Consider the following 7858-nt stretch of genomic DNA (forward strand, 5'->3'; position numbering starts at 1 on the left):
ATGGTTATGAAAGAATGTAATCAGAATAAACAAGTCATCATAAGTGTGCAAGTGCTTTTTATTATTTTCTACTTACAAATTATTCTTGCTAAACAATAAACAATTTAATATATACTAGCTCGTTCTTACAAAAAGTAAACAAATTATGATTAGGTCAGACTAACGAGCTTATTTGAACGAGGATGACAGCATTTTTTCTATTATAACAAAATTTTTAAATAACTATAAGCATTACACATAAAATGATTAATGCTGCTATACGTGGATGCTATACGTCCACGGTACATGTTTCGACCTAGATTGGTCTTCAACCACCTGTCTTCAGCAACGAATTACAAATAAAATATAAAATAATATATAAATTAATATGTTACATTCGTAGAGTCAAAGGTACGTTTTTATAATAAATTTGATAATATTATATTTATGATTTTTTAAGACCTCTAAATCTTTCACATGTTGGTCAAAATTTTTAAAAAGGTTATTAAATGTTAGATTTTGTAAAATGTCATTGAATATTTTATAATAAACGTTTTTAATTTTTAATTTATCTTCCAATTTATATAAATTAAACATTTTTTCCGTTATGGAAGTAATAACAAAAGTATTTGCTCTTGGATACCTCAAAAACCCATAACTCTTACGGCTAAAGGTGCCATTTTATGCACCTTTAGTAAGTGTGAAGTCGCAGCAATTCGTTACTATTGGTTCAAAATTTTAAGATAACGCACTTCCGGCGTAAAATACATTTAGCCGCATCTTGTTGAAGTTCAAACAAACGAACAGCAAAAGCGAACAAGCGGCAAAACCGAAAAAGCCATGTCAGTCGTGTGCAAGCCATGTGTTATAAACTAATTGTGATATAATTAACAAAATATAACTTGTAATACTATAGATTTTTTATAATATCTTTTTTTCTCTGATATTTCTGTTGTCCACGCTGTAATTGCATCAACAGCTGCCATAATCACAATTTTTTTCTTTTATGTTTTTGAATGATGTACTGCGACATTCTCTATGCCACTAATACAATTTTTGATCGTACGACGTTATCAAACTCAATTTTAATTGTGTGCAGACCTAAACTCTTTTAGAGAATTTATCTCAAGAACAAATTTGATTTTAAATCACAATTAATTTACGTATTTATTTTCTGTTTCGTCTCGTAAGACACGCGATGTCAACCTGCTCGGAACGGATTTTGCGATTATATCGCTATTTATATTTATACTTATATTTATATTAAGGTCAAATGTTTTAACATGTTGCTGCAAATTCCTTTTCATGCGCAGCAAATGCGGCGGAAGAGTTTTGAAACATTTGAATCACGTGACATTTTGCTGCGTGCTGCGTATGAAAAGGCACCTTAATAAATTACCAGAGCTTCTACTGCTGCTACCTTTATTGCTTCCAACTACCGCTTTGCCAAACGGTGTCGCCACAGATCTTGGCTACCAACGTGAAGTTGGCATTAGCGGTCCATGATTATATAGTCAAAAGTCTGAATGTGGTATGAAAGGGTAAAAAAAAAGTAAAAGCCATTCGTAGTTTATTTTCTTCAAAAAATTCGGAAATACCGTTTGACCATAGCGTTGCAATTGACTTACAATAACCGGTGCTTAGAGATGACGATATTAACGAAAACTGTTACGTGCCGCAACGCAACAACGCCGCATGTTATCAATGGGTCCTCTTGAGTCCCTAAGTTGATCATATGTTTGGGTCTATACCCTAACAAAAACCTAGTTTAGCCGTAATAAAACATAAGTGCTCACAGGATTCTTCCTGGCTTTCTTATCTTAAATGCCTAATCTTTCCGTATCTACTGTTTACTCTATAAAATGCTCCACCCGCAAGACTCAAAACAAAGATCTCTCTTGAAACAAAAACAAGTTAGTTCTGTGTCGTCTCTTGTAGCGAATACACCTCGCCTTGTACACTATTCAAAATAAAGTATTTCGTAAGTGAACGGTTGTAGATTTATTTCGATATTCAAGCTTACGTAGCTTCTGCACATAACAATTGGTGGCAGCGGTTACCCAAGTGTCCCGAAGACTGAAGACCTTTATCAACGCTCTGTCCTGCTACATACGCGAAGTCAGAGGCATCTGATAAGGCACGAAGGAAAAGCATACGGTACAAAGCCTAAGTCAAGTAAACCTCACGACGTTGAGGGAGAAGACAAAAGGCTAACAACAATTGTTCCTGCTGGACAAGTGTAAAGTGGCTTAACAATAATCTGTGATTCGGTCTACCTACCGATAACCTCTTGACGGACTACGGCCCAATATCTGAGGAAAAAGGCACCAGGAAACCGAACTATCGCAGAAGTACAATCAGCCAGACGAGCGAGAGAAAAAGCACAAGACATGAGGACAAAAACCAGAGTACTTCTCAAGTCAACCGGAGGGCAACGGCAGCACGATTCCGTGGGCGGCTAACATGTAAAAGGGCTATCTCGACTGGACAACATCTCGGACCAGCGACAATCATTCTGCAGATAGACATGCTTTACGTTATTCTGCTTCTGTAAGTCTTATGAGCTATAAAAATCCTAAAGCGCATTATAATACAGATAGTTTCGATAGTAATTCAGCGAATAGTAGCTTCGAATCCTAATATATATTTTTAAGTAAAAACGCGATAAGCATGATGGATAACGATCAAGCGTCATTACCGGCAGATCTTCTTAGGCCGAATAATTTCAATAACCAACAAAATCGAAGGTCTTCCATCTCAACAAACGCAAGTTATTTCTCTATTCGGAATAGTTTGAATCATTTGCCAACTTTTAATGATACAAATATTCCAGTACATCAATTCGCGTCCGATTGTAAAGGAGTCTTAGAGTTAGTGGAAACGGATGAAAGAGAATTCTTTTTTAGAGCAATCTTACAGACAAAATTAACAGGAGACGCCGCATTAATTAGGATAATATATACAATATCGAATGTCAATGAATTATGCAACGCGTTAAAGAGAATTCGTAGTTGTAAGACATATGAGGGGAATTAGATTTGGGAATTAGAAGTTAATAATTTGAGGCAAAATAGAGACGAATCCATAGAGAATTATGTGACTAAAGTGAGAAAATTAAACTCAAAGATGATTGTTGCAATATCTAATTATCCTGATCCGGCAGCAAGAGCAGGACTAAGAATCTTTGCAACCAATAAATTAATAGATCACTTTGTAAGCAGTTTACATAGAAATATCGGACAACATTTGTTAGCACAAAAATTCAAAACATTAGAAAATGCGATAGAAAACACCATTAGCTTTATTAAAAAAATCACGGTATCACACAGACAGATTTAAGAACACTAATACTTGCAATTATTGCACAAAAATCGGCCATTCAGAAAGTGAATGCCGCAGAAAAACTTTTCACAACCGTAATCAAAATTCCAATACTCAATATAATAATTACAGACGTGAATCTAACATTGCAAAATTTTTGTAATGGTCAAGATAATAATCGTAATAGGCAAAACAATCGACCGATAAATAATACACAAAATTATAATAATCAATATTCTACAAATAATTCAACTAATACATCGCATAATTATAATCGCCATAATAATTATCAGATTAACTCGTCTTTAAACTATCAAGGCTAGGCGAAGAGCGCGCAACGCCAAGGCCAATTCACGAGCCGCGCGAATCCAGTCCATTTAATCGAGGAATTAAAACATACACAATTAGAACCACCTCGCGAAACGTCATTTCCATCCCTTTCAATCAACACCGAAACCCATTAGATAAATTTTTACTAGATACAGAAGCCGATATAAATATAATAAAAGCTAACGCTCTACATCGCGATACATTATATCAAGTATTAGTATATCGAAAAGTTAAAATCCAAAGCATAACATAAGAAAAACAAGAAACTTTTGGGACCGCGTATTTAAATTCTGAAAACTCACGAATGACGTACTTGATCACATAGTATCAAGTAAATTTCCGTTAAAAGAACAGGGGATTATAGGTTCAATCTTTTTACGCTGTGAAAACGCGAAAATAGACTTTGAAAAACAAATCGTTACAATCCGAAATAATAAAATATATTCTTTAGAATATAGCAATTTATTAACACTACCGGCTAACAGTGTATGTTCATGTTTTTGGTGCTGCAATAACTTGAAAACGATGAATCAATTTTTGTCCGAAAAAAATAATGAAATATTGTCGAAAATTAATAGTTCTTTAATTGAATTGAGAAAAAAAAATGATTTCCTTTCTACATCAACACATAAGACAGATGATTTTCAATTTAAAGCGCTCTCTGAGAACAATTTGCCCATGAATATAGAATTACTTCAAACTTCGCACTGTATAAGACAAAATATAACAAAAATATCCAAATCAAATAATAAAGTTATCGAATTTTATCGGAGGCAAAGTCGACTTCGGAGATGTTAGGCGTGCAGTTAGAACAGATGAAAAATTCAGACACAAATCGTCCAATGCCTCCAATTCAGATACAAATGCGTGACACTGATTTGACATGTGAACAAGCTGGGCCATCTACTTCTTCTTCTATGTCAAAGAAGCAAATCCCAGACATACAAGAAATACAAGAAACAGTAATACAAACAGCAAACAGCGATAGACAAGTAGCAACAAATTGAGATACAAATCGTCCAATACGTCCAATTCAGATACAAATGCGTGACACTAATTTGACATATGGACAAGCTGGTCCATCTACTTCTTCTGTTATGGCAACTACAGCAAATACCAGCTGTCCATCTACTTCTTCTTCTATGTCAAATAAAACAAATGCCAGCCGCACAGAAGATACAAGAAACAGTGATACAAACAGCAAACAGTGATAGACAAGTAGCAACAAATTCAGATACAAATCGTCCAATGCGTCCAATTCAGATAGAAATGCGTGACATTAATTTGACATATGGACAAGCTGGTCCATCTACTTCTTTTGTTATGGCAACTACAGTAAATACCAGCCATGCGATAAGGTAATTTCTCGATTGTTTTTAGAGAAAATAATCATAAATTTAAAGAATTAGATTATAATATAAAACAACTTCATAAAATTATATTAAAAAATGAGGAGAAGATGAATGAAGCGCAAATGAACACTATGGTTAATTCATATTTAATAGAATGTTCTGAAATAATATTTGAATATAAATTAGAATTAGAAATATTAACAGACGCTATTTTACTGGCACGTCAAGAATTGATTCATCCTAAAATACTTTCACCCAAAGAATTATTCAAACATCTAAAAGAAACTCGTTTCGTGAATAATAAACAATTTCCTATACCCTTAGAGCCTAATCAATTTACTAACTTGATAGATGTAAGCAAGGTAAGTATATTTTATAAAAATTATCGATTAATTTATGTTATTGAAATACTTTTGATCAAACAAAATAATTTTATTTTATACCACGCGATCCCGTTACCAATCAAGCAGAGCAAGAGGGGCATCTATGCACTCATAAGTTCCTCTTATACCTACTTATTTAGGTCTTAGATCTAATAAACAATTGTACACACATTTGACGAAACACGACTTAGCTAAATGTAAGAAGATTAATAATGTAAGCAAACAGATTTATTATATCAGGATTCAGCGGTTCATAATTGCGAATCGGAGTTATTAAAATCAGCTAGATTAGAGAATATAATAAAAGAATGCGACATTAAAGTTATGCAAATTCATAATACTGTTTGGTATTAATTGAAAACTACAAATTCTTGGCTTTACATAGCCCCTCGTAATGAAACCCTTCATATTTCATGTAACGATAATAAACCACTAATAATGTTTTCTACCGGACTTATTAGATTTTCGGCTGATTGTTATGCTATTTCGGACAATGCATTGTTACGTAGTCAAACCATAAGCGCTACAAACTCTGTTAAAAAAGATTGCATTCCCGACGTTAGACTTAATACTAGCAAACTGTGTGAAGATCTTAAGGAGCATGAGGTACACATTTCGGATATTCACTTATTAAATATTGGGAAAACCCCTAATTTATACATTCATGTATTAAAAACAGCGACCTCCGCTTTAAATGAAATTTATAAAGAAGCAGATGAGATAAACAAATATCACCGCACTCGAACTCTGTATTAAAAAGCTATAGGACGATTTTATTATGCGTTATACACCATAGCTGGTTTAGTTACTTTATATTTGACATCAAAATTTTCTTTGATAAATGTATTAATATTTTTAAGTTATGCTGCGTACCAAAGGAGGAATGCGTTCAGTATTTTAATAATTGTTTTAATAACAGCGTTAGTACTCGTAGAGTACATCCACAAACAACCCGCGACAGGTAGTCACTTTTACTGCGGTACCTATGGAAATTATAAATGAAATCCCTCAGTACGATCAAATTCAGGAACTTTAAAAAAATATAACGATACGCGACGTCTTCATTCTCGTTTGCATAACAACCGACTTACGAACTTAGTGTAACTTTACTTCCATTTATAAAGATATTATGCGTGCGATTATAGTATGTAAGATTATATTAGTTTAAGATTATATTAGTTCAATTATATTCAAAATATTCCAATTTTTCTTTTATACTAATCAACAAAATATATATATTATATAACAACTAATATATGTACCATCAGATTAAAATTTATATTGTTACTTTGTAAGTTACAACTATTAGATAATAAGAATTTGAGTTTTGTCAAATCAAGAAAGATCTTCAATTTAAGAGGGAAGGTGTTATGTGCCGCGACACAACGACGACGCACGTTATTAACGGGTCCTCTTGAGTCCCTAGGATCCGTACCCTAACAAAACCTAACCGTAATAAAACATAAGTGCTCACAGCATTCTTCCTGGCTCTTATCTTAAAATGCCTAATCTTTCCGTATCTACTGTTTACTCTATAAAATACTCCACCCGCAAGACTCGAAACGAAGACCTCTCTTGAACAAAAACAAGTTCTGTGTCGTCTCTCGTAACAAATATTCCTAGCCTTGTACACTATTCAGAATAAAGTATTTCGTAAGTGAACGGTTGTTTCTACACGTAACAAAACGTGCAGAAAGCCCCGTATCCCATGCTATATAAAATGGAACAGACTCACCGCGCACAAAATGGAGGCTGTCACGTGGCGATGACTCGGGAATTCCTTTGATGTGGTCGGTTTCCACGACATATCCGTTGTTCCACGCCACAAAATTCATCATAAAGTTTGGCAAACTGAAACATTATTTCATAATAATAACGCTTAAAATTGTGTTCTTAAAATACTAAATGACGTAACTTGTTAATAATGAATAGAAAATGTAATTAATCTTAATTATTAATAGCAATTCAGTTTGACAATTGACAATGGTAATCGATTAGTAATTTGATGGGTTAGTAATTAGTAATGTTCCAGTAATAGAATATACAGGGTGATTCAGAATAACCCCGGTGTCCCTGAAAAGACGTATTCTTGACGCAATTCTAAGACGATTTTTTCTTTACAAAAATTTTGTCCGAAGCTTAGTTTTCAAATTATAATGAGAAATAGTTAGCAAATTACGGGTCGCGTACGGATGGTAGGCAGGGGCGGCGCAACTTACTATCCGCCGGCAGGCGGTACGCGGGACCGTCGCGACGATCAGCTAACTACACGCGCGCATAAACCATAGAACTTACATACATGGAAGGGGACTGCCCATAAGTTGAACAGAGAGATCCACGTCCGATATATCTCTCCTTCTTGCGATGTTGATTTTCGCAATTACGCATGCGCGGCCTGCGTGCACACCTTTTTGTTTGGCCCAAAAGTGAGGTAGCGGGAACGACGCGCATGCGCATTTTCAAAAATCAACTGAGTGAGAGAGAGGAGTATAG

This window comes from Wasmannia auropunctata, unplaced genomic scaffold (genome assembly GCF_000956235.1).
Source record: "Wasmannia auropunctata unplaced genomic scaffold, wasmannia.A_1.0 LD336078.1, whole genome shotgun sequence".
Classification (NCBI taxonomy): domain Eukaryota; kingdom Metazoa; phylum Arthropoda; class Insecta; order Hymenoptera; family Formicidae; genus Wasmannia; species Wasmannia auropunctata.